The sequence below is a fragment of the Hypanus sabinus genome, chromosome 8, assembly GCF_030144855.1.
Source record: "Hypanus sabinus isolate sHypSab1 chromosome 8, sHypSab1.hap1, whole genome shotgun sequence".
NCBI lineage: Eukaryota > Metazoa > Chordata > Chondrichthyes > Myliobatiformes > Dasyatidae > Hypanus > Hypanus sabinus.
In genome coordinates this window covers 95,598,877-95,625,646 of record NC_082713.1, presented here as the reverse complement: position 1 = coordinate 95,625,646, position 26,770 = coordinate 95,598,877, and the positions used below count along the sequence as shown (strand labels likewise).

The 26,770-nt window shown below is 45.2% G+C and overlaps 1 protein-coding gene across 6 annotated transcripts in view; it reads left to right on the top strand.

Moving 5' to 3' along the window:
- The window catches only part of slc38a4 (solute carrier family 38 member 4), a 158,677-nt gene that overhangs the window by 45,743 nt on the left and 86,164 nt on the right, over positions 1–26,770 (top strand). For 4 of the 6 annotated variants that reach the window (XM_059977500.1, XM_059977505.1, XM_059977501.1 and 1 more), the window contains one exon: positions 25,872–25,943. The exons of the other annotated variants lie outside the window; for them this stretch is intronic. The gene's annotated coding sequence lies outside the window, so the exon portion shown is untranslated. The remainder of the gene's footprint in view (positions 1–25,871; positions 25,944–26,770) is intronic. 6 annotated transcript variants of the gene reach the window in all.

The following is a 26,770-nucleotide window of genomic DNA, read 5'->3' as shown; positions in this document are numbered from 1 at the left end:
TCAAACAAGGAGTGACCGGGGTGTGTAGTGTCCCTGGTTATGCTGATTACTTTCCTGCTGAGTCTGCTGGAATAGATGGTGTCCAGACCTGGGAGCTCTATCCTGACAATTCACTGGGCTTCCTTCACCACGCGATGCAGGTCTTGTCGCTCAGCAGCTGTGCAGCTGGCATACCACACTGTGGCACTGTTGGTCAGGATGGTTTCGATTGTGCTTCTGTAAAAGTTAATCAACAGCTTCTGTGGGAGTTTGGCCTGTTTCAGCTTTCTGAGGAAGAGGAGTCTTTGTGCCTTTTTACAAGCATCGAGGTGTCGGTGGTCCAGGTCAGCGAGGTGTCGGTGGTCCACGTCAGCTGCTTTGACAACATAACTCCCAAAGCACTTTAGGTTTTCCACACTTTCCACTACCTCTCCATGTATATGGAGGGGGGTGTGTCCTTTGATCACCTGAAGTCAATGATCATCTCTTGTTTTTAGAAATGTTAAGGACCAGGTTGTTGTCCTTGCACCACTCCGTAAGATGATCCACCTCGAGCCTGTAGGCTGTTTCATCTTCGTCTGAGATCAGGCCAACCACTCTGGTATCGCCTGCAGATTTACTTATGGAGTTGGAGGTGTAGATAGGGTGCAGTCATGTGTGAAGAGTGTGTAGAGCATAGGTTTCAGCACACAGCTGAGCATAGTATTAATGGTAAGACCGTGGTAATGGCAGTGTAGAGGATCAGAGAGATCTTGGGGTCAGAGTCCGTAGGACACTCAAAGCTGCTAGGCAGCTTGACTCTGTGGTTTAGAAGGCATACGATGCATTGGCCTCCATCAATCATGGGATTGATTTTAAGAGCTGAGAGGTAATGTTGCAGCTATATAGGACCCTGGTCAAACCCCATTTGGAGTACTGTGTTCATTTCTGGTCGCCTCACTACATGAAGGACATGGAAACCATAGAAAGGGTGCAGAGTAGATTTACAAGGATGTTGCCTGGATTGGGGAGCATGCCTTATGAGAATGGGTTGAGTAAATTCTGCCTTTTCTCCTTGGAGCGATGGAGGATAAGAGGTGACTTGATAGAGGTGTACAAGATAATGAGGCATTAATCGTGTAGTCAGAGACTTTTCCCTAGGGCTGAATTGGCTAGCATAAGAGGGCACAGTTTTAAAGTGCTTGGAAGTAAGTACAGAGGAGACGTCAGGGTTAAGTTTTTTATGTGGAGAGTGGTGAGTGCGTGGAATGGGCTGCCGGCGGCAATGGAAACAATAGGATCTTTTAAGAGAATCCTGGATGGCTATGTGGAGCTTAGAAAAATAGAGGACTATGGGTAAAGCCTGGGTAGTTCTAAGGTAGGGATATGTTTGACACAGTTTTGTGGGCCGAAGGGCCTGTATTGTGCTGTAGGTTCTATGTTTCTAAAAAAAAAACATAGAACTGAAAAAGCCAATATGAACTACAATTTGAACTACAGTCCAATCCAGTCTCAGAATTTCAATAACATAGTGATGCGCATTTAATTTTGCTGCTGGTGGTGGAGGGGGATCATTGTTCGCTGCCACTTGTGTGTGGGAGAGGGCAGCTGGGTGGTACTTTAGGGTTCTCATGATTAACTGTTGTTGATTCTTTGGGGCACTTCTCTGTTTTCATGGATGTTTTGCGAAGAAAAATTTCAGGATGTATATTGTATACATTTCTCTGACATTAAAGCTGACCTTTGAACATCTCAGAGCATCAGGACTCTGATGGCAGTGGCACAATCCCAGCGGTCTGTCCGAGAACTGCTCACTCTACTGCACATTTGCCTCGATGTCTCAATCTTCCTTGATGCTTTAATCAGTGAACAATGTAGTCATCGTGGCCCCTCATCACATTGCTGAGCTTCTCCTTGTGGCAGTTCGTGTTCTCATTCCTCTCCTGGAGTTTTCTCAGGGACAGTACAGTGCTAACTCACTCATTCGAACTACAGACAATAAGTCACAGGCTCCAACAGTTTTTCTAAAACAAAAATTAAAATGAAAGGAATAAGTAGAAGACACAGAAAATCTAAAATTACTGACTATCTGCATCCGCAAAGGAAACAGCATTATAAAGGACCCCATGCACCTGTCATACAATCTCTTCTCCCTCCTGCCATCTGGGAAAAGGCTCCGAAGCATTCGGGCTCTTACAACCAGACTATATACCAGTTTCTTCCCCCAAGCTATCAGACTCCTCAATATCTGAAGCCTGGACTGACACCTTGCCCTACTGTCTTGTTTATTATTTATTGTAATGCCGGTTCTGTTCTTGTGCACTTTATGCAGTCCAGTGTAGGTCTGTAGTCTAGTATAGCTTTCTGTGTTTTTTATTACATAGTTCAGTCTAGTTTTTGTACTGTGTCATGTGAACCATGGTCCTGGAAAAATGTTGTCTCATTTTTACTATGCACTGTACCAGCAGTTATGGTCGAAATGACAATAAAAGTTGACTTGAGATGTTACCCGAGGAATCGTTGTTCGCTGGCACTATCTTGACCAGATGTTGCAACATTAGCTCTCCTCCAGTCCTCTGGTACCTCACCTTTTGCTAATGATGATCTAAATAGCTCTGCTAGTGCCCCAGCAACTTCGGCACTTGCCTCCCACAGGGTCCAAAAGAGTACCTTGTTAGCCCTGGGGGATTTATCCATCCTAATCTGCCTCTAAACAGCAAACACCCTCTCTGTAACCTGTACAGAGTCCATGAATGTGATGCCTCTTTGCCTCACTTCTATAGACTCTGTCTCCTGAGTAAATACAGATCTGCCCATCTCTTAGTTCCGTGCATGGATTATCATTCTGATCTTCCAGAGGACAAATTTTGTCCCTTTCAATCCTTTTGCTCCTAGACGTATCTGTAGAATCCATTGGGATTTTCCTTCACCTTGTCTGCTAGCGAAACACCATGCTGCCTTTTAGCCCTCCTGATTTCTTAAGCTTTCTCTTGCATTTCTTGCTCTCCATAAGCACCTCATTTGTTCTGGCCTTCCTACGGCTCCTTTTTATGTTCTTAATCAGAGCCTCCATATCTCTTTAAAACCAAGGATGCCTACCCCTGTTATCTTTACCTTTTATTCTAACAGGTACATACAAGCTTTGTACTCTCAACATTTCACTTTTGAAGGCTTCCCACTTACAAAGAACTGTTTTGTTGGAAAACAGCATGTTCCAATCAAACAACACACACAAAATGCTGATGGAACACATCAGGCCAGGCAGCATCTATATGTAGAAGCACTGTCGACGTTTTGGGCCGAGACCCTTCATCAGGACTAGGGTCTCGGCCCGAAACGTCGACAGTGCTTCTTATAAATGCTACCTGGCCTGCTGTGTTCCACCAGCATTTTGTGTGTGTTGTTTGAATTTCCAGCATCTGCAGATTTCCTCGTGTATGTTCCAAACAACACTTGCTAAATCCTTTCTGATATCTCCTCAGCAAGTCTTGGCCTGGAACATCATCTGAACTCTTTTCCATAGGTTCTGCTTGGCCTGCTGAGTTCCTCCAGCATTTTGTGTGTGTTGTTTGAATTTCCAGCATCTGCAGATATCCTCGTGTATGTTCCAAACAACACTTGCTAAATCCTTTCTGATATCTCCTCAGCAAGTCTTGGCCTGGAACATCATCTGAACTCTTTTCCATAGGTTCTGCTTGGCCTGCTGAGTTCCTCCAGCATTTTGTGCATGTAGGTATCATCAAAATTGGCTTTTCTCCAATTTAGATTCTCAAACCCAGGACCAAACCTATCTTTTCGCATATTTACTTTGAAACTAATGGCATTGTGATCACTAGATACAATGTGTCCACCTACACAAACCTCTGTGACCAGTCCTGTCTCATTCCCTAACAGCAAATCAAGTTTCCACATTCTTTTATTGTGACCTCTATGCACTGATTAAGGAAACTTTCCTGAACACATTTGACAAACTCTATCCCAACTTGATCCTTTTATAGCATGGGAGCCCCAGTCAATATGTTGGAAAGATAAATTCACCTACTACTCTGCCCTGCTATTCAGTATATCATGACTAATCTTCCTTAGACTAGATCTCTTTTGTTCCAGTTCCTCAGCCTCTATTTCCTCAAACTTTCAGAATTTTAATCTATTTTCTAATCAAATGCTTCCAGTAATCTTGCTGTAGAGTCGGCAAAAGATGCACCACCCTCTGAGACGAAGTTCCAACATGTCTCAGTGTTAAATGGCTACTACCCCTGTATGTCCCTCATCTCATGAGACTGTCCCAATTGTGGAAACATCCTGACATCTACCCTTCTGAAATATGTAGAATATTCCAGCAAAATCAACCCTCTTTCTCTAAACTCCAAAACATACAATTTTATTTTTTTTAATACACTTATGATTGGACAGCCTCTCATCCCAGGAATCTCTGGTGAATCTCTCTTGGACTACCTCCAATGCTGGTATGATTTTTATCTAAATGGACTTTGTGGCCCGTTCTTCTTTCAGACTTTCCTTTTGAGAGCAGGGTTCCCCTGTGGCCATTCCCCTCAACAACAAGTATACTGATTTGGATACTGTGTGGGGGGGGGGGGGGTGACTTACCTGGGACAAGCTGCGGCAGCCGGATCTCTGGCACTGAGTCTGGTTCTGCAGTGCAGCAGGGAGGGTGAAAGAAGAGGAGAGCAGTAGTGATAGGGGATTCAATAGTTAGAGGTACAAACAGGAGGTTCTGTGGTCGTGACAGTGACTCCCAGGTGGTTTGTTGCCACCCAGGGGCCAGGGTCAGGGATGTCTCTGATCGTGTGCACAGCATTCTGAAGTGGGAGGGTGATCAGCCAGATGGCATGGTACGCATTGACTTAGGAAGAAAGAGCGAGGAGGTCTTAAGAGTGAGTATAGAGAGCATGGTAGGAAGTTAAAAAGCAGGACCTCGAAGGTGGTAATCTCAGGATTGCTGCCAGAGCCATGTGCCAGCGAGGGTAAGAGTAGGATGCTCTGGAGGATGAACACTTGGCTGAGGAACTGGTGTAGGGGGCAGAGTTTCAGATTTCAGGATCATTGGGACCTTTTCTGGGGCAGCTGGGACCTTGTACAAGAGAGACGGGTTACACCTGAACTACAGGGGGACCAATTTCCTCGCAGGGAGGTTTGTTAGTGCTATTGGGGAGGGTTTAAACTAGATTTGCAGAGGGGATGGGAACCAGAGTGACAGAGCAGACAGTGGAGCAGGGGTGAAAGTAAATGATAAATGTTCATGCAAAGTCACAAATAGAAGGTTTGTGTGTATTGGTAATAATCTTCTGAGGTGTCTATTTCAATGCAAGGAGTATTGTGGGGAAGACAGATGAGCTGAGGGCATGGATTGACATGTGGAGTTATGACATTATAGCCATTAGTGAAACTTGGCTATAGGAAGGGCAGGACTGGCAGCTTAATGTTCCAGGGTTACGATGTTTCAGACGTCATATAGGCTGAGGGGTTGGGGGGTTGGCATTGCTAGTCAGGGAAACTGTTACTGCAGTGCTTTAGCAGGACAGATTAGAGGGCTTGTCTACGAGGCCATATGGGTGGAGCTGAGAAACGGGAAAGGTGTGACCACATTAATGGGGTTGTATTATAGACCATCCAATAGTCAGTGAGAATGGGAGGAGCAAATCTGCAGAGATAGCAGGCAACTGCAGGAAACATAAAGTTGTGATAGTAAGGTTTTTCCACATTGATTGGGACTCCCATACTGTTAAAGGTCAAGACAGGTCAGAGTTTGTAAAATGCATTTAGGAAAGTTTTCTATATCAATATGTAGAGGTACCAACTGGAGAGGATGCAATATTAGATCTCATATTAGGAAATGAGTTAGGATAGGTGATGGAAGTGTGTGTAGGGGAGCACTTTGGGTCTCGTGATCATAACACCATTAGTTTCAACTTGATCATGGATAAAGATAGATCTGGTCCTCAGGTTGAGGTTCTAAACTGGAAAAAGGCCAATTTTGAAGAAATGAGAAAGGATCTAAAAAGTGTAGATTGGGACAGGTTGTTCTTTGGCAAGGATGTTGTTGGTAAGTGGGAGGCCTTCAAAGCAGAAATTTTGAGAGTGCAGAGTTTGTACGTTCCTGTCAGGATTAAAGGCAAAGTGAATAAGAATAAGGAACCTTGGTTCTCGAGGGATATTGGAACTCTGATAAAGGAGAGAGATGTATTACGTATCCCGTAACTGGATAACTTACCAGCAAAGATAGAGAGGTCCGTTGAAGTCTGATGTCACTATTTTCAAATGTTTTTATTTATAAAGGGGCACAAAAGTAAGGTTAATACAAACATTCAGATAATGCACGTCGTCAATACTCAATAGTATTGGTATAGTAATAATCATCATTATGAAATAAGCTCTACTGTTGTCTAGGGGATAATATATTGTCCGTTGGAAATATAAAAGTCACTCAGAAGTCTGCAGGCTTCAGCCTTTTGGGAATCGCTGGGTTTCACGTGGTGCGACAGAGAGAGAGAGAGATTGGTGAGAAAAGGAAAGACTTGCCGGGTCTTTATGAAGCATCCATTGAATCAGGGGAGAGGGCTCCCCCTCCCCGATGTTAGTTAAAAGCGGTTTTCCGTGATTCCAGCCACAGATTCCCATCCCGGAATCTGACGCACGTGGCTTCCTTCAAAATGGCTTCCAGCTACGGCGGGATCACTCTCGTGTCTTCTTGGTGCGTCTGAAGGGGCTTCCCCCCCCCCCCGACCCTCCTTTATACTTCCTCACAGGGTCGCAGGTGTCAATCAGGTTGGGATGATGCAATCTCTCTCTCAACCAGCCCACTTTGCCCAAGGGCTTTATACATGGTCTCCATGAGACAATAGTCAATGTCGCCTTATTTTGCATCCCGCTGGAACGCAGTACTCTGCACGTCTCTCTCTCTCTCTCCCACTTCCTGTGTCTATTCAGCACGTCTCTCTCTCCCACTTCCTGGGTCTACTGACCCCCCCCCCCCCAAACTAGTGCTCTTGCGATTCTCAAAGGAGGGGGCTGGAATCATAACACCTCCCCTCTTAAAAAAAAAACGTTTTCACCAGCGGTTAAAACGGAGTGGTACACAGTCTTACAGGATTTTTTGAATCTAACACAATACACAAGCTTTTCTTTTCACAGAGTACTACCGTTATACATTCAAGTCAGTATCTAAACAGTTAACGATTACAGTGTCCCTTTCTTTAATATCCTAACATCGCGTACCTTACTAAAGTCTTGTAGCATCAGACTTCAATTCAATAACCACCATTTTTTTTCAGCAACCAAAACTAAGGAGGTGTGAACTTAGCTTAGGTGCATCTACAAAAGTTTATGCGAATACTAATCGTTTCGGTCGTTTTACTTAACCGGCAGGTCTCCAAAGGGGCTGTCTTTATTATTCACTGGCTTTGGCGCAAACCCGTTCAACCTGCTTTGCTGTTTAAAAATGGCATCCCCATTAACCGTCGCCTCTTTTCCGGCGAGTCCCCCCATGGGGAACTTGAATAATTTGGCAGGGTGAACTCCCGCCCGCCTCGTTCATTGGGGTTATTTTATCAACACCATGCCCCAAACTTAGACCATTTCCCCCCAATTCTTTAATCTTACCCAGGTGGCTAGTCCTTTTGCCAGTACCCTTCAGGCTATAGATTTTTAATTCGAACTCTTCATTCAAGTAGCATTTCGAATGCGGCCTCTTCACACCCCATCCTGGCATAACAATAGAGTGGGGGGCTCCGCTGTCTCCCGGCTCACTCTGTGAGCGATCTGCCAGGTTTAAGATTTCTTCCTTCGATTTGGAAACTACAGACTTTCCGTTTCCTTCAATAACAATCCTCATCCCCCCATTCTTAAATTCGGCATTAACTTTGAACCCACCTTCGAGTACAAACACCGGGGAACTCACACTTCCCACGGTTACCAAGGTTAACCCTTTTTCCACTGAACCAAGTCTATCTGACCCACCAGGACGGTCGCCCCTTTCCACTGAATCAAATACCTCAGACTTCTTCTGAGCTCCATTACCAGGTTCAACACCACGTGCATCCCCATCTTGGACACACTCAAATGGGACATTGGCCTCTTCCAGGCTTTCAACACCCATGCCTTTTTCAAATTCTAACTTCTCCCGATCCTCCCAGTTACTCTCTAAGCAGCTCCCACCCGGGGAAGGCGCAACCCTGAGAGCTAAAACAACCTCCTCGGCCTTCTCAGCAGACTTCCTCAAGGCAAGGATACCCGTTCCCTCTAGGACTGCCCTCATCTCATTATCGGGAACACCTTTAGAACTCTCAACTTCTTTAAACAATTCTGCCAAACCAGGCAGATCATCCATGTCCAACTCTGGACCTTTTAACAGCTTTATCTGTTTCACATCTTTATTTCCTACCTCTAGGACCTTTTTCTTCGCTAAGGGCAGATCTAACTCCTCTCCCTTACCCCCTTTCACTTTACTATTCTTAGTTTTTCCACCCCTTAAACCCTCGTGGCACAGGGTTGGTAAAGACGTCTCGGCCAAATCAAAACTGGCCAGATTTAAACTGCTCCCATTCACAGCCGCCGCTCTCGACAGGCTGCGAGTGACCACGCAGACGGTATAGATCCTAGGATCTGAGGGAGTGGTCTCAACCCTCGCAGGCTAGGGGGTCAGCTTCACGGCTGCACCCCACATCTTCCCACCCGCTAAGTCGTTCCCCAGAAGGACATCCACGCCTTCCCCCGGCAACTCCGGCAGGACCCCCAGCTCCACTGGTCCCGACACCAACTCACAATCTAGAAGGACCCGATGCAAAGGCACCACTCTGGTCCATTTTCCTATTCCTCTCAGGGCTACCTCTCCCTTCTGAGGTCCGAATTTTAACACCTTCCGGCTAATCAATGATAGCTCCGCCCCCGTGTCTCCAAATCCGTACGGGAATTGGTGGGTCCCCCTCCCTCAAAGACACGGTGCCGTGTGACAGATAAATCTCAGACCCCTCGCGCACTCTGCTTACCCGGCACCCTCTTGCTGATTCTCTGACTACCACTGCACGCCCGATAGGGACCGCTGCTTTCCCTTTTTCTGGCTCCTTTCTCGGAGCAAAGCACCGAGATGCAATATGCCCTCCTCTTCCACAATTAAAACAGATCAAGCCCGGAAATCTCTGGCTGTCTTGCCTTTCCCCCTCAACCTTACCACTAGCTCCCGGCGGGACCTCTGCCTCACTTGGCGGACTTCCTTGATCGTTCCCACGGTCTCCTTGGAAACTTTTATTCGAGGAAAACTTTGCCTTGTGGGTTAGGGCATATTCATCTGCGAACCTAGCAAATTCTGAGATGGACCTAGTCGGCCTCTCGTTCAAATACATCCGGATCTCCTCCGGAACACAACCCTTAAATTCCTCAATCAAAAGTAACTCCCTGAGATGCCCATAATCCTCGTCCACCCTTTTCGCGGTGCACCAACGGCCCAAGAGCACCCCCTTCTCATGGGCGAGCTCGGTATACGTTTGATTCCACCCTTTCCTTAAATTTCTAAACTTTTGTCTGTAGGCCTCAGGTACCAATTCGTAAGTCTGGAGAATGGCCTCCTTTAATTCTCCGCTTCTCCCTCCTCCTGGGACAACGCCACATATGCTCATTGGGCCTTCCCCTTTAACACACTTTGTAACAACGCCACCGACTGCTCTTTTGGCCACTTCTGATTTACTGCCACCTTTTCAAAAAGCAAGAAATAACTATCAACATCTGTCTCCTCGAACGGGGGTACCAATCTCAACTCCCTACTAACATTAAACCGCTCCGCACGGTCTAACCCTTGATCTCTTCGCTCATTCCTCATCTTCTCCATCTCCCAGTCATGTTTCCTCTGTTTCTCTTTCTCGCTAACCCACCCCTCTAAATCCCACACCATCACTAAACCACCCCTCCACATCCCACACCATTACTAAACCACCCCTCCTCATCCCACACCTCCACTAACACACCCGTCCACATCCCACACCATCAGTAATCCACCGCTCCACATCCCACACCACCACTAACCAACCCCTCCATATCCCACACCACCACTAACCCACCGCTTCCAGCTCTTTTAACTTAATTTCATGTTCCAACCTTCATTTCTCCACCTCTAACTGAATCTTCCCACTTGATGAAACCTTTTCAGGAATATCTTCTAATACCGCAGCTTCAAACACATTCTTCCCAATGTAATACTGAGTTATGGCCCTTCGCACCCCCCGCTTTTTCATGGATGACCTCACTTCTGCGAGGTTCAACCCCTTCGCCAAATTTAACAAGTCTGACTTTGTGGCCGCCTCTAGCGCCCCCACAGTTGGGTTTTTCATAAATTCACCCACGTCCATCTTTGCTGGTTTCCCGTCTGGCTACCCGCGTAACCAGATTCAAGTTTTGGACTTACAAGCCCGATTCACTGGCCTCCCAATTTGGTGTCAAATCCCAGATGAGCCCCCAAGTTTTTACGTATCCCGTAGCTGGATAACTTACCAGCAAAGATAGAGAGGTCCGTTGAAGTCTGATATCACTATTTTCAAACGTTTTTATTTATAAAGAGGCACAAAAGTATGGTTAATACAAACATTCAGATAATGCACGTCGTCAATACTCGATCTAAAGCGTGGGTATAGTAATAATCATCATTAAGAAATGAGCTCTACTGTTGTCTAGGGGATAATATATTGTCTGTTGGAAATATAAAAGTCACTCAGAAGTCTGCAGGCTTCAGCCTTTTGGGAATCGCTGGGTTTCACGTGGTGCGACAGAGAGAGAGAGAGAGATTGGTGAGAAGAGGAAAGACTTGCCGGGTCTTTATGAAGCATCCGTTGAATCAGGGGAGCGGCTCCCCCCTCCCCAATGTTAGTTAAGAGCGGTTTTCCGTCATTCCAGTCACAGATTCCAATCCCGGAATCTAACGCACGTGGCTTCCTTCAAAATGGCTTCCCGCTACGGCGGTATCACTCTCGTGTCTTCTTGGTGCGTCTGAAGGGGCTTCCCCCCCCTCCCCCAAGACCCTCCTTTATACTTCCTCACGGGATCGCAGGTGTCAAATCAGGTTGGGATGATGCAATCTCTCTCTCAACCAGCCCACTTTGGCCGAGGGCTTTATACATGGTCTCCATGAGACAATAATCAATGTCGCCTTATTTTGCATCCCGCTGGAATGCAGTACTCTGCATGTCTCTCTCTCTCTCCCACTTCCTGGGTCTACTGACCCCCCCCCCCCCCCCTCAACTAGTGCTCTTGCGATTCTCACAAATGAGGGTGCTGAGATCATAACAGATGTATAACATGTACAGGCAACAGGGAACAAATAAGGTGCTTGAGGAGTATAAAAAGGTTGAGGTTGCTTTGGTAGTCAAGGTAAAGGATAATCCAAAGAGCTTCTACAGATATAATAAGAGAAAAAGGATAGTAAGGGATAAAATTGGTCCTCTTGAAGATCAGAGTTGTCAGCTATGTATGGAACCAAATGAAATGGGAGAGATCTTAAATGTTTTTTGCATCTGTATTTACTAAGGAAACTGATATGGAGGCTATGGAAATAGGCAAACAAGTAGTGAGGTCATACAACCTATACAAATTGAAGAGGAGGTGGTGCTTGCTGTCTTGAGGCAAATCAGAGTAGATAAGTCCCCAGGACCTGAAAAGGTATTCCCTTGGACCTTGAAGGAGACTAGTATTGAAGTTGAAGGGACCCTGGCAGATATATTTGAAATCGGATTCAGTTTATTGTCATTTATAAACCACAAATACAATGCAGTTAAAAAATGAGACAACGTTCTCCAGAATGACATCACGAAAAAGCTCAAAACAGACCACACAAGAAAAACCACATAATGTTTAGTAATCCTCAATCCAAAGTCCAGAGAGACTGCTGTAATCAATATCATGCTACCGTCTTAGCATGTTCCCTGGAAAGGAACTACAAACCTAAAGCTACAAGACCTACACAAAACCATATGGTTACATATAGTTAAGTTAACATATAGTTTCAAAAGTGCACACAATACCATAATTGATAAAAGACTAACTGACAAAGATTGTAGTGATGTGCTACACACAGCGCTGAAATAACGACACACAGTCGGTAAGTCGTTTCGAGACTAGTTTATTCAAACTTCGCGGCACTGGCATTTAATCCCTAGCACCCGCCCTCACCGGGCAGAAATGATGTCAGAGGTGCATTACCAAAGTCTCCCCCCGGGCACTGGCTATTTGTGAGCTGGTTCACCTGCGCAGAAAGTGGGTCGCCACATAAACCCCCCCCCCCCAGAACCGGCGATTTAAACCCCACAATGTCCACAGTCTGGATCAGCCTCTGTTTGGGAGGTCTGCCTCTGCGCTGCAGTGCCTGAACCTCAACCGGCTGCGCCAAGTCCACATGGGCTGGTTTGAGTCGGTCCACTGTGAAAACCTCCTCTCTCCCCCCCCCCAATGTCCAGAATGTACGTGGACCCGTTGTTGTTGATCACCTTGAACGGCCCCTCGTACGGCCGCTGTAGCGGTGCCCAGTGTCCGCCCCTTCGTACAAACACAAACTTACAGTTCTGCAGGTCTTTGGGTACATGGGTCAGGGTCCGTCTGTGCTGTGAAGTTGGTACGGGGGCCAGGTTGCCGAGCCTCTCGCGTAGTCTGTCCAGGACTGCTGTGGGTTCTTCCTCTTGCCCCCTTGGGGCTGGTATGAACTCTCCTGGGACGGCCAGAGGTGCACCGTACACCAACTTGGCTGGCGAGGCATGCAGATCCTCTTTCAGCGCTGTGCAAATTCCAAGCAGGACTCAGAGAAGCTCGTCCACCCAGTTAGGTCCTCTCAGGTGGGCCATGAGAGCTGACTTCAAGTGACGGGGGAAGCGTTCCACTAGTCCGTTCGACTGTGGGTGGTAGGCAGTAGTGTGGTGTAGCTGCATTCCCAACAGGCTGGCCACAGCCGACCACAGGCTGGAGGTGAACTGGGCACATTCTGTCGGAGGTAATGTGGGCTGGTACCTCGAAGCACAGGGTGCCATAGTTCCGTATCGTGTTGCCGTTTGCGGCCCTCAGGGTGGGTCCCGGCTTCCTGTTGCGGGTGTCGTACCCAGTCGGGGGCAAAACGCTGATCTCCGCTCCGGTGTCGATCAAGAAGTGGCATCCCGACTGTTTGTCCCAGACGCACAAGAGGCTGTCCTGGTGGCCTGCCGCCATATTCATTAGCGGCAGCTGGCCCTTGCTGGGGGGTGGGGGGGGGCGACAACGGTGGGATTTTGTGCCCCACCGCTGGTGGTAGAAACACCACTGTTCACTATCCTCCTCACTCCTGCCACTGTGTTGTGTGCGCTCCCATGCCGGGCCTGGTCTGGTCTGCTGTTGGGCGCGTGGTCTGGTAATTTGACTGATGGATGCCACGCTCTCCCTCTTGGCTTTCCACAGCACGTCTGCCCAGGCCGCCACTTTCCGGGGGTCGTTGAAATCTGCGTCGGCCAGCAGCAGATGTATGTCCTCGTGCAGTTGCTCTAGGAACGCTTGCTCTATCATGAGGCAGGGATTGTGTCCGTCAGCCAGGGCCAGCATCTCATTCATCAATGCTGACGGCAGTCTGTCTCCCAAACCGTCCAGGTTAAGCAGGCGGGCACCCCGCTCACGTCGTGAGAGGCCAAAAGTCCCAATGAGCAGCGCTTTGAATGCTTCATATTTGCCTTCTTCCGGGGGCGACTGTATGAAATCCACAACTTGGGCGGCCGTCTCCTAGTCAAGGACACTCACCATGTGATAGTAACGCGTGGAATCAGAAGATATCTGCCGAATCTGGAACTGGGCTTCTGCTTGGCTAAACCACACGCGTGGTTGCAGCGTCCAGAAAGTCGGCAGTTTTAACGAAAGTGCGTGAACAGATGAAGAGTCGGTCATCTTTGGTCCAAATGCCGTTTGGACCGTCGGGGTCACCAACGTAGCGATGTGCTACACACAGTGCTGAAATAACGACACACAGTCGGTAAGTCGTTTCGAGACTAGTTTATTCAAACTTCGCGACGCTGGCATTTAGTCCCTAGCGCCCACCCTCTCCGGGCAGAAATGACGTCAGAGGTGCATTACCAAAGTCTCCCCCCCCCCCCCCGCGCTGGCTATTTATGAGCTGGTTCACCTGCGCAGAAAGTAGGTCGCCACAACACATAGTTTCAACAGTGCAAAACAATACCGTAATCTGATAAAGAGCAGTCCATGGCATGGTTTAAAAGAAAGTCTCAAAGTCCCGAAAGCCCATCATCTCACGCAGATGGTAGAAGGAAGAAAATCTCTTCCTGCCATGAACCTCCAGTGCTGCAGCTTGCCGATACAGCACTTTGGGATCTCCTACCACAGCCAACTCTGAGTCCGTCCAAAAACTTTGAGCTTCCGACCAGCCCTAAATGTCGGTATCTACAGGCAAGGTGCCGGAGGATTGGAGGATAGCTCATGTTGTTCTGATGTTTTTAAAAAAGGCTCTAAAAGTAATCCTGAAAATTATAGGTAAGTTTGACATCAGTAGTAGGTAAATTATTGGAAGGAGTTACTAAAAGATAGGATCTACAAGTATTTGGATAAACAGGGACTTATTAGGGAGAGTCAACATGGCTTTGTGTGTGGTTGGTTAAACATGACCTATCTATTAGAGTTGTTCGACGAGGTTACCAGTAAAGTGTATGAAGGGAAGGCAGTGGATGTTGTCTACGTGGACTTCAGTAAGGCCTTTGACAAGGTCCCACATGGGAGGTTAGTTAGGAAGATTCAGTCGCTTGGTATTGTTACGTACCCCGTAACTGGGTGTCTGACCAGCAGAGAAAGAAGAATCCATTGGAGTCTGGTGGTACTAAACTAAAGGTATTTATTAGTAAACTACACAATACAATATCAAAAATGCAAATATACATATAAAACAAGTTAGCAGTAATAAACCTAAAAGTGTAGGAATAATCAATAATAAACAAGCTCTATCGATGTCTAGGGGTAAATGGATTGTCATAGGAAAGTGTAGAGTTCAGTTTATAAATGCTGAGGTGGTTACGGAGGTTGTGTTGAAATCGTTGAAGAGAGCGAGCGAGAGGTACAGCTACAGCAGGCAAACCTTCTGTTGCTTTCTTAATCCGTCATACTGTTGTGGTCATTCAGTTATGACCCCTCTGTTCTTCAGCTAGACCGTTCTTCTGTAGACCTTGTAGTGGACTCGTCACTCTGGCGTGAGTGGACACAGGCACAAGTCCCCACAGTAACACTGTGAGCTTTATTGACCGATCTCCTGACTTGGTGTCTGAAGCCCCCACCTTTCTGTGGGTTCCCAACATTCAGTCAGTGTCCACTGGTGTGTCTGAAGGGTGTCTTTCCAGACCTGTCTTTTATCCCCACTCACGGGGTCTCAGCTATCCATCAACTCTGAATAACCGTGTCCGTCAAATCAGGCCACTCCTGCTGTCTCCTGAGGAATGTTAACGTACAAAGTTCTCTCATGAGCAGCATAGCAGCAGCAATAGTTCGTAGTTCTCAGGAGGGTGGGGGGGAAATGGTTAACTCTGCACCCCTTTGTCCATCAGGTCTGTTCGTCACTCATAACACCCCCATCCTTCTGGGAATTGTCACCAGGGTGAAAATTAACTAATAAAGCATATTATAGAATTTAACTAAATATAGAAGTGGTCTTAACTACAAGAATAATACAAGTACACTTTCAAATAAACATCTGGCTAAACAGTCAGCAATTACATTCTCACTCCCCTTTACATGTTGTATTTTAATATCAAATTCCTGTAACAACAGATCCCAACTTAATAACCTCCTATTTTTATTTTTCATGTTAGCCAAAAATACCAATGGGTTGTGTTCTTAGCTTAGGTGTATATTACAAAGTGTAAACCAATACATGTGTGATTATACTGTGGTACATTACAGAAGTTTGTGTAAATACTAATCTCTATTTTACTTTTAAACTTAACATTCAATCTTCCATGATGTTTTCTTTATTTATTCACATTCACCAAAAAAAAATCAAATTCCCGCAAAACCAGAACCTGTTATTCAAAGCGGCATTTGGTCAACCCTTGCCTCTTTTCCACTTAACTGTCATGTGGTTAGCTTGCTCACCAGCTTGGAACAGGCCTTCACAGACTCCTTTCACAGGAGCTATCTTATCACCAATGTTTTCCAAACTAAGCCCATTTGCTGAAATTCCAAACCACTCATTAATTTTAAGCAGGTCATTAATTTTATCTTCAGGATCTTTAATTCTGTTAGTTTCTCATTTAACATCTGCAGGTGATCCCTCTTGGTCAAAACAACACTAAGTTCTGCCTCTCCAACTCACATCTTTGAACAACATCACCAAGTCGTTTATCCTTAAATTCCAAAACAAACTGTAATTCATTCGCAAGCACCTTGTTAACAAACCACTGTTCAGCTAACAGTCCCTTCACTTTAATTAACAGTTCTGAAACCAAACCCGACTTTAAATTTTCTTTATTCAAAAGTCTAGGAACAATACTTTTCCCTTTCCCTTCAATAATATTCACATCACCAGCTTTCATCTCATTACTAACTTTTAACACAAGTGACTGAGAATTCTCACTTTCTCCTGGTGCCAAGGTTAACCCTTTCTTCACTGAACCAAGACTATCTGACCCAAAAGAACTGCATTCCTTTTCAACTAAATCAGATACCTCAGACTTTTTCTGAGCTTCAACACTAGGTTCAATATCCTGTGACTCCACATCCTTCTCATCCTGAACACAGGCCAATGGGACATCTGCCTCTCCTAGGCTTTCAATACCAGCCCCCTTTTCAAATTCTAAGTTCCCTTGATTCTCCCATGTACTCTCTGGGCAACTCCCCTTCGGAGTAAACTCAACTTTGCGGGTTAAGACAACTTCATCTGCTAATCCAGCAGACTTCCCCAAGGTAGCGGCATCCTTTTCATCAAGGCTACCCTTGCATCATTGGGAACACACTTAACTTCAACTGAAAACAGTTCTGTCAAGGCAGACAGATCATCCGTGTCCAACCCTGGACCTTCTAACTGCCTCATCTGTTTCTCATCTTTACTCTGTGCCTCCAAATTCTGTTCCTTGACAACACTAAATCTGCTTCATCTCCCTTACTTTCCTTAGCTCCACTATTCTCCGTTTTACCATCCTCTAACCCCTCCTGGTACAAGATCGGTTTAAAAAGTCTCTGCTAAATCAACCCTGGACTCACTTAAACTGTCTCCTTAGCCGCCTTTCTAGACATGCTGCAAGTGATTGCGCATGCAGGATAAATCTTGGAATCTATGGGCGGGTCCTCAGCACTTACAAGCTTACTTGTTAGCTTCACTGCTGAATACACGTCACCACCTGCCAGATCGTTACCAAGTAGGATGTCCACGCCGTCCATCGGTAGTTTCGACCGCACCCCTATTTCGACTGGTCCAGATACCAGGTCACATTTCAGAAACATCCTGTGCAAAGGTACGGCCTCGGTCCCTTTCCCGATACCCCCCCAGTCTCAGTCTCAGGACCGAAGTCTAACATCTTCCTTAGAATCAATGACTGATCAGCCCCAGTATCTCTCCAGATCCGCACTGGAACTAGGGTTTCTCCTTCCTTCACAGACACCGTCCCTTCCGAGATAAACTTCTCACGCCCCTCTTGTGCTCTATCTAACTTTGCCTTCCCCATCGATCTGTTGACCGACTCAATGCAACCAGTTGGGACTGCTGTTTTCCCTTTTCCTGTCTCCTTCTTTGGATCAAAACACTTAGATGCTATATGACCAGCTTTCCCACAATTATAACACGTAAAGTTGGGAACCTTCCTGCCAGCCTGCTTTTCCTCCTCCTTACCTTTTCCACTAGCTCCCGGCTTATTCTCTGCCTTAGCCGGTGGGCTTTCTCTGCCGTCCCTACTGCCTCTCTGGTAACTCTTATTTGAGGAAAACTTTGTCTTGTGGGTTAAGGAATACTCGTCTGCTAACTTGGCAGTCTCTGCCTCCTTCTTGTCCAAGTACGTCTTCATACTCTCAGGGATACAACCTTTGAACTGCTCCATCAGTATTAATTGTAACAGTTTATCATAATCTCCAACAACACCTTTTGAGGCGCACCAATGCTCATAATACATTTGCATATCACGGGCAAGCTCTAAATACGGCTTTCTCAAGTTCTGGAACTTCTGCCGGTATGCCTCTGGCACCAACTCGTAACTCCTCAATACAGCCCTTTTTACTTCCTCATAATCCTTAGACTCATCCATAGACAATACCGAATACACTTGCTGAGCCTTCCCCCTAAGTACGCTCTGTAACAGAACAGCCCATTTCCCCTTAGGCCAGTTCTGATTCACAGCCACTTTCTCAAAATGAAGGAAGAACTTATCGACATCCATTTCCTTGAATGGAGGTACCAACTGGATCTCCTGACCAATCTTGTGCCCCTCATTTGGGTTTGGAAGATCACAGGCATCTTCCCTGCGATGCCTTTAACCTCTCCATTTCCAGCACAAACTGCCTCTCTTTCTCTCTGTCCTCCCTCTGCCTTGCAGCAGCTTCTCTCTGCCTTACAGCTTCTACCTTCTTTATCTGGAGTTCATGCTCCCTTTTCTCCTTCTCCGCAGCCAACCTTAATATTTCTATCTGTATCTGAAGCTCACCCTCGACTGTTTTTTTTCTCTCAGGGAACAGGTCCAATACATCCGACGTGAACACACCCTCGGATACGTAATGCACAGCTATTGCTCTGTGAAGATCCAACTTGCTCATCGACAATTTCACTGCCGAAAGATTTAATTGTTTTGCAATGCTCACCAATTCTGCCTTCCTGGCATCCTCTAATGCCCCCAAAGTCGGATCTCCTGATTCGGTCTCAGAAGCCCCCACCTTTCTGTGGGTTCCCAACACTCAGTCAGTGTCCACTGGTGTGTCTGAAGGGTGTCTCTCTAGACCTGTCTTTTATCCCCGCTCACGGGGTCTCAGCTATCCATCAACTCTGAATGACTGTGTCTATCAAATCAAGCCACTCCTGCTATCTCCTGAGGAACGTTAATGAGCAAAGTAAAGTCCTTGTAGTGGAGGGTAAATAATCCAGGAAGAGTCAAAATACAGTAAATCAACAGTCTCTCTCCCCCTCATCTGCAGCAGATGTTCTTGCCTGTGTTTCATCTCTCTCTCTCTCATGAGCAGCATAGCAACAGCATAGTTCGTAGTTCTCAGGCGGGTGGGGGGGAAATGGTTAACTCTGCACCCCTTTGTCCATCAGGTCTGTTCATCACTCATAACAGTATATATGGAGAGGTAGTAAATTGGATTAGATGTTGGCTCAATGGGGAGAAGCCAGAGAGTGGTAGTGGAGGATTGCTTCTCTGAGTGGAGGCCTGTGTTTGGTGGTGTGCCACAGGGATCAGTGCTGGGTCCAGGTTGTTATTTGTCATCTATATCAATGATCTGGATGATAATCTGGTAAAATGGATCAGCAAATTTGGAGGTGTAGTGGACAGTGAGGAAGTTTCTCAAAGCTTGTAGAGGGATTTGGACCAGCTAGAAAAAAATGGGCTGGAAAATGGCTAATGGAGTTTAATGCAGACAAGTGTGAGGTATTGCATTTTGGAAGGACAAACCAAGGTAGAACATACAAGGTAAATGGCAGGGCACTGAGGTGTGCAGTAGAACAGAAGGATCTGGGAATACAGATACATCATTCCCTAAAAATGGCTTCACAGATAGGGTTGTAAAAAGTGCTTCTGGTACATTAGCCTTTATAAAGCAAAATATTGAGTATAAGAGTTGGAATGTTTTGGTGAGGTTGTATAAGACATTGGTGAAGCTGAATTTGGAGTATTGTGAGCAGTTTTGGTCACTGAATTACAGGGAGGATATTAATGTTGAAAGAGTGCAGAAGAAGGTTTACAAGGATGTTACCGGGACTTGAGAAACTGAGTTACAGAGAAAAGTTGAATAGGTTAGGGCTTTCTTCCCTGGAGCACAGAAGAATGAGAGGAGATTTGATAGAGATATAAAATTATGATGGGTATTGATAAGTGAATGCAAGCAGGCTTTCTCCACTGAGGCTAGGGGACGGAAAAAAACCAGAGGACATGGGTTAAGGGTGAAGGGGGAAAAGTTTAAAGGGAACATGGGGGGGGCTTCACACAGAGTGGTGGGAGTGTGGAATGAGCTGCCAGATGAAGTGGCAAATGCAGGCTCACTTTTAACATTTAAGAAAAACTTGGACAGGTATATGGATGAGAGGTGAATGGGGGGATATGATCCAGGTGCAGGTCAGTGGGTCTAGGCAGAAAAATGGTTCGGCACAGTCAAGAAGGGCCTGTTTCTGTGCTGTAATACTCTATGGTTCTATTCCAAAGGCATACAAGTTAGGGTTACTAAGTAGGCATGGTGATATTTGTGGGATGTTCCCAACACATCCTTACAGTGTTGGGCCTTGATGCAAAACAAAGCATTTCACTGTACCTTTTGATGTACATCTGACAAATGTGCGGATGTCTGGTTGCCTTTTCTAATTTGAGCTGTAATCTTTCCATGAGTGGTTTGTTATTAAAACTGAAATTCTACAACTTCAATGTAGCAAAATTATTCTAAAAGATTTGGCCTGGTGTGAGAATACCTAGTGTGTCAATGTGTGTGAATGGAAAATTCTATAGCAGATGGACAACAACACACAAAAAATGCTGGTGGAACACAGCAGGCCAGGCAGCATCTATAGGGAGAAGTGCTGTCGACATTTCGGGCTGAGACCCTTCGTCCTGACGAAGCATTTTTTGTGTGTGTTGTTTGAATTTCCAGCATCTGTAGATTTCCTCGTGTTTGTTCTATAAAAGATGGATTTGGTCTTGTACATCATGGGTAAAACCCTCCCAGCCATTGATCACATGTACATGAAATGTTGTTACAGGAAAGCAACATCCATCATCAAAGAACCTCATCACTCAGGCCATGCTCACTGCTGCCATCAGGTGGAAGGTACAAGAGCCTCAGGATAGGCAACACCAGGTTTAAGAACAGTTAGAACCCATCATCCATCAGGCTCTGGAACAACAGGATAACTACATTCATTTACTGAGATGTTTCCAACAACAAATGATCTCACTTTAAGGACTTTTATCTTTTTCATTACTGCTAACTATATTTGCATCTGCAGTTTGTTGTCTTCTGTACTCTGGTTGATCTTTCATTGACCCTGTTACAGTTACTGTTCTATTGGTTTCTTGAATATGTGGCACAAAAATGAAACATGGGGTTGTAACTGGTGATGTGTATGCAGTCTGATAATAAAACTTGCTTTGAGCAGTGTTAACAAACAGAACAAAAATTAAGCAGTGTGAGAGCAGAAGATCAAAGGCCCCATGAAAGAATTGTGTTTTAAGGAGGAATTGGAATTGTTTTATTGTCGTCAGATGTACAGTGAAAGCTTGTCTTCCATATTGTTCATGAACACTAGATACAGAGATGTCAGGGATAAGTTTTTACACAGTGGTGAGAACATGGAATGGGCTACCGGCGATGGTGGTGGAGGCAGAAACGATAGGGTCCTTTAAGAAACTCCTGGATAGGTACATGGAGCTTAGAAAAATAGAGGGCTATGGGTAAGCCTAGGTAATTTCTAAGATAAGGACATGTTCGGCACAGGTTTGTGTACAGATGGGCCTGTATTGTGTTCTATGTTTCTAAGATCAATTCATTATGAAGTACATTGAGGTGATAACAGGTGAAACATTCTTCAGAGGAAATGTTGCAGCTATGTAAGAACCTGGTCAGTCCCCACTTGGAATACTGTGCTCATTTCTGGTCGCCTCGCTATAGGAAGGATGTGGAAACCATAGAAAGAGTGCCTAGGAGAATTACAAGGATGTCACCAGCATTGGGGAGCATGCCTTCTGAGAGTAAATTGAGTGAACTCTGCCTTTTTTTCCTTGGCGTGACGGAAGATGAGAAGTGACCTCATACAGGTGTATAACATCAACTGTGCTCTTTTTCCATAGATGCTGCCTGGCCTGTTGAGTTCCTCCAGCATTTTGTGTGTATTGGTACCATCATAATTGGCTTTTATTGAATTTAGAATCTCCTCCCCAGGACCAGACCCATCTTTTTGCATATTTACTTTGAACTAATGACATTGTGATCACTAGATACAATGTGTGCACCTACACAATGTCACCAGTCACCAGTCTTAGTCACCAGAGACCTCTGTCACCAGTCATGTCTCATTCCCTAACAGCAGATCAAGTATTCCACACTATTGGGACCTCTATGCACTGATTAAGCAAACTTTCCTGAACACATTTGACAAACTCTATCCTATGTAACGCTTTTACTGTATGGGAGTCCCAGTCAAAATGTGAAAAGATAAATTCACTTACAATAACAACCTTGTGTCTTGCAACAATCTCCAATCTCTCTACAAATTTGTTCCTCTAAATCCCTCAGAATGTTGGGTGATATGTAATATAGTCCCTTTAAGGTGGTCACACATTTCTTATTTTTCAGTTCCAGTCATAAAGCTTCACTAGGCGTGCTCTCCAGTTTGCCCTGACTGAGCACTGCAGTGATATTTTCCCTGACTAGTAACACCCCCACTTCTCCTGCTCTGTCACATCTAAAACAACAGAACTTCTGAACATTGAGGTGTTAGCCCTGCCCTTCTGCAACCATTGTTTAAGAAAGGGGGGAGTCAGCAAAAAGAAAATTACAGACCTATTAGTTTGACATCGGTAGTTGGAAAATTATTGGAGTCGATCCTCAAGGATGAGATTATGAATTAGCTTGAGGTGCATGACAAAATAGGCCCAAGCCAACATGGTTTCATGAAGGGAAGATCCTGCCTCACGAACATGTTGGAATTTTTTGATGTAATCTCAAATAAGATTGACAAGGGAGAGGATGTGGATGTTTTTTATTTGGATTTCCAAAAGGCCTTTGATAAAGTGCCGCATAAGAGGCTGCTTAATAAGATGAGGGCCCATGGAATTACAGGAAGGATATTGGAATGGGTGGAGCATTGACTGATGGGCAGAAAGCAAAGAGTAGAATACAGGGATCCTATTCTGGTTGGTTGCCGGTTACTAGTGGTGTTCCGCAGGGGTTGGTGTTGGGGCCTCTTTTTACACTGTATATCGACGATTTAGATTATGGACTAAATGGTTTTGTGGCTAAGTTTGCGGATGACACCGAGATAGGTGGAGGAGCAGGAAGTGTTGAGGAAATGGAAAAGATGCAGAGAGACTTGGTCAGTTTAGGAGAGTGGGCAAAGAAATGGCAGATGAGACACAATGTTGAGAAATGTACGGTTGTACATTTTGGAAGAAGAAACAATCGGGCAGATTATTATTTAGATGGGGAGAAAATTCAAAAATCGGAAGTGCAGAGGGACTTGGGGGTCCTAGTGCAGGATATCCTAAAGGTTAACCACCAGGTTGGATCGGCAGTGAGGAAAGCGAATGCTATGTTGGCATTCATTTCAAGAGGAATAGTGTATAAGAGTGAGGAGGTGTTGATGAGGCTCTATGGGGCTATGTGAGACCCCATTTGGAATACTGTATCCAGTTTTGGGCCCCCCATCTTAGAAAGGATGTGCTGATGTTGGAGAGAGTTCAGAGAAGATTCACAAGGATGATTCCTGGAATGCAAGGGCTAACATATGAGGAATGTTTGTCGGCTCTTGGATTGTATTCATTGGAGTATAGAAGAATGAGAGGGGATCTCATAGGAACATTTCGAATGTTGAAAGGGTTGGACAGAGTAGATGTGGAAAGGCTGTTTCCCTTGGTAGGTGAGTCCAGGACAAGAGGTCACAGTCTTGGAATTAGAGGATACCCATTTAAAACAGAGATGAGGAGAATTTTTTTTAGCCAGAAGGTCGTGGATTTATGGAGTTCATTGCCACATACAGCTGTGGAGGCCCAATCATTGAGGGTTTTTAAGGAGGAGATTGATAGGTATCTAATTAGTCAGGGTATCAAGGGATATGAGGAAAAAGCTGGAAATTGGAACTAGATGGGAGAACAGTTTAGCTCATGGTGGAGTGGCGGAGCAGACTTGATGGGCCAAATGGCCTATTTCTGTTCCTTTGTCTTGTGAACCAAGTCTCACTAATGGGTACAACATCATAATTCCAGGTGTTGATTCATGCCCCAAGCTTATCTTTATGATAATATTTGCATTGAAATATGCGAAGCTCAGTACCTTAGTCGCACCATGCTCAACTTTTGATTCCTGACTTTGTCTAAGGTCTTAACAACATCTGTGTCCACAACCTTTCCACTAACTGTTCCGGACTGTGGTTCTCATTTCTCTGCAACTCTAGTTTAAACCCCATCGTGCAGCATTCCCTCTAGGATGTTCATCATCAACTTCCAGTTCAGATGCAAACCTTCCCTGGAATAGAGTCCAATGATACTCAAATCTGAAGTCCTCCCTCTTGCAGCATCTCTTTAGCCATGTGTTAAACTTTATGATCTTCTATTTCTTGCCTCAGTACCACGTGGCATGGGTAGCAATCCTGAGCTCACAACCCTGGAGGTCCTGCCCTTTTGTTACATACCAGTAGCAATAGATCAGAAATTGAGTCAGGTTTTGATGTTAAAATCACTATCTTTATTAGTATCTACTCATAATATAAAAAATTAAATGAAATAAACAAAGCTAACTTTGTGTGTGTGGCTTATGAACAGTTCTTAGTCTTAAAATTGAGATGGCAAAGTAGAAAAGGTGCAGTAATCCACGGAATAAATGATGGGAAAGATCTGTAAATCCACGTTAAAATGTCGAGGAGGCAATTATGAAGAATTCCACTGATATCACGCTGAGTAAATGAGGTAAAAGTTGCCGAAGATATTATCTGTTGAGTCATTCCAAAATCCACATAGAAATACCACAAAGTGACAGTCACAGGAATATCCCTTCACACAAGTGATTACCGCATAACACACCTAAATCCAAGAAAGTGGTTCCACAGGATGCTCCAACGAAATCCATATATGGATCATCCGAAGTGACAGTCACACATTCAATATGCATGGTATGCCGTTTATCAACCCAATCTTTTGGCCCTCATCCGTGGGTTCCGCATGCGCGGATTCAACCATCCGCGGATAGGGAAAACTGGGAAGTTCTCTCTCTAGCACTTGTTGTTTGAGCATGTACAGACTTTTTTCTTGTCATTATTCCCTAAACAAGAAAGTATAACAACTATTTACATAGCATTTACTTTGTATTAGGTATTATAAGTGGGAACATGTACATCTGGTATTATTTAGCATCAGTTAGTCAAACGTACAGGTTTCCCCTGCTATCCAAGGTAGTGTTCCTATGAAATGATTCATAAGCCGTAATGTTGTAAAGTGAAGAAGCAATTACCATTTATTTATGTACTGTGTATGTTAACCAAAATGGCTTTTTTAAAAGTAAAACTGCTTCTTTGTTATGCTAACTGGAGAGAGAGTGTTGTCTGGCAGAACATTCTCGAAGCTTCTCGCAGCCTGTTTAGGTTTAGGATTGCTGATAACGGGGATTGTATTCATTTGTTGACCAATGGGGTTGGATGTCATTTTTTTTCTTGCGGGTCTGGGAGCTGGGGTTTTGCGGTCTTTTCGGGAGCGGGGAAGAAGATGCTGAAAAAGCTGGACGTGTGCTGCACTGCGTGGTCGACCATTTCAGGTGGTACCTGGTGCGAGGTCATGGAGGATGGCTGAAGTGAAGGGTGGTCGAACGGTTCGATGGCTGAGCTCCAACCATGTGCACTAGATTGACTGAACTCTAAGTTTTAGCACCTTTTACTTTCTTTTCCTTCATATCTACTGTATTGTTAGTAATCATTTAGCTCTAGTAAAATCTTTAAAGTATATTCTATAACTGTATCTGGTGTGAGTTTGATATTGTGTGTGTGTGACGCTGCATTAACTTGTTTTCCACAGCACCTGTGTATACGGGAGGCGGTGTTGGAGAGTGGCTGGAATTTTTCCCCTAGGCATATACCAGCCTGTCACGTAAGCATTACATTTAAATGGGGGAAAATTTGTGACGTTCGCAGACCCAAAAATTAACTACCAAATCATGCCAAATACAGGTAGTACCCAAGTTACGAACTTCTGACTTACTGACAACTCGTACTTACGAACAGAAGAAGGAGAATGCTGTTCTCCATTTTAAGTCATTGCTGTTGAACTTGTGTTTAACTTTGTATTTGGCTTAAATTTTCCTGGTAAGATTCACCCTGACCCCGCCACCCCTATTTCGGTTGGCTGGTAGCGCAGTGAGATCAGCACCAGGCTGGAGAACAGAGGTTGCCAAGTTTGATTTAAGGACAGACCGCTCCTGTGCCAGGTTGATGTTGATCCAGTGACTCCTGTACCATCCGTGCCGGATTGATGTCGAGCTCGTAACTTGACCTCATAAAAACAAAACACTGCCACCTTCAGTTTAAATTCCCATGTGGAATATTGTGAAAGATCAAATACCCAAACCAGCACAGCCCCCACTTGTCCCATTTAACATGTCTCGGTGTGGTGGAGTTTAGGACCCAGGGAATTCAGTGTGGTGGTCCTTAGGACCCCGTGGACCTCAGGACCCACCACCCGCAGTTTTTCTGTTCCATTGACAGGAAGTGATCGCGATTGAAAATAAAGTGGAAATAATAAAGCGTTTGGAAAGAGGTGAAACTCCATCAGTCATTGGAAAAGCTTTAGGCTACAGTCAGTCAATGATCAGAACAATTTTAAAGGATAACAGATAAAGTGAGAATAGTGGAGCATGTGAAAAGCCCTGCCCCGATGAAAGCTCCAATTATTACTAAGCAACGCAGTGGTTTAACTTG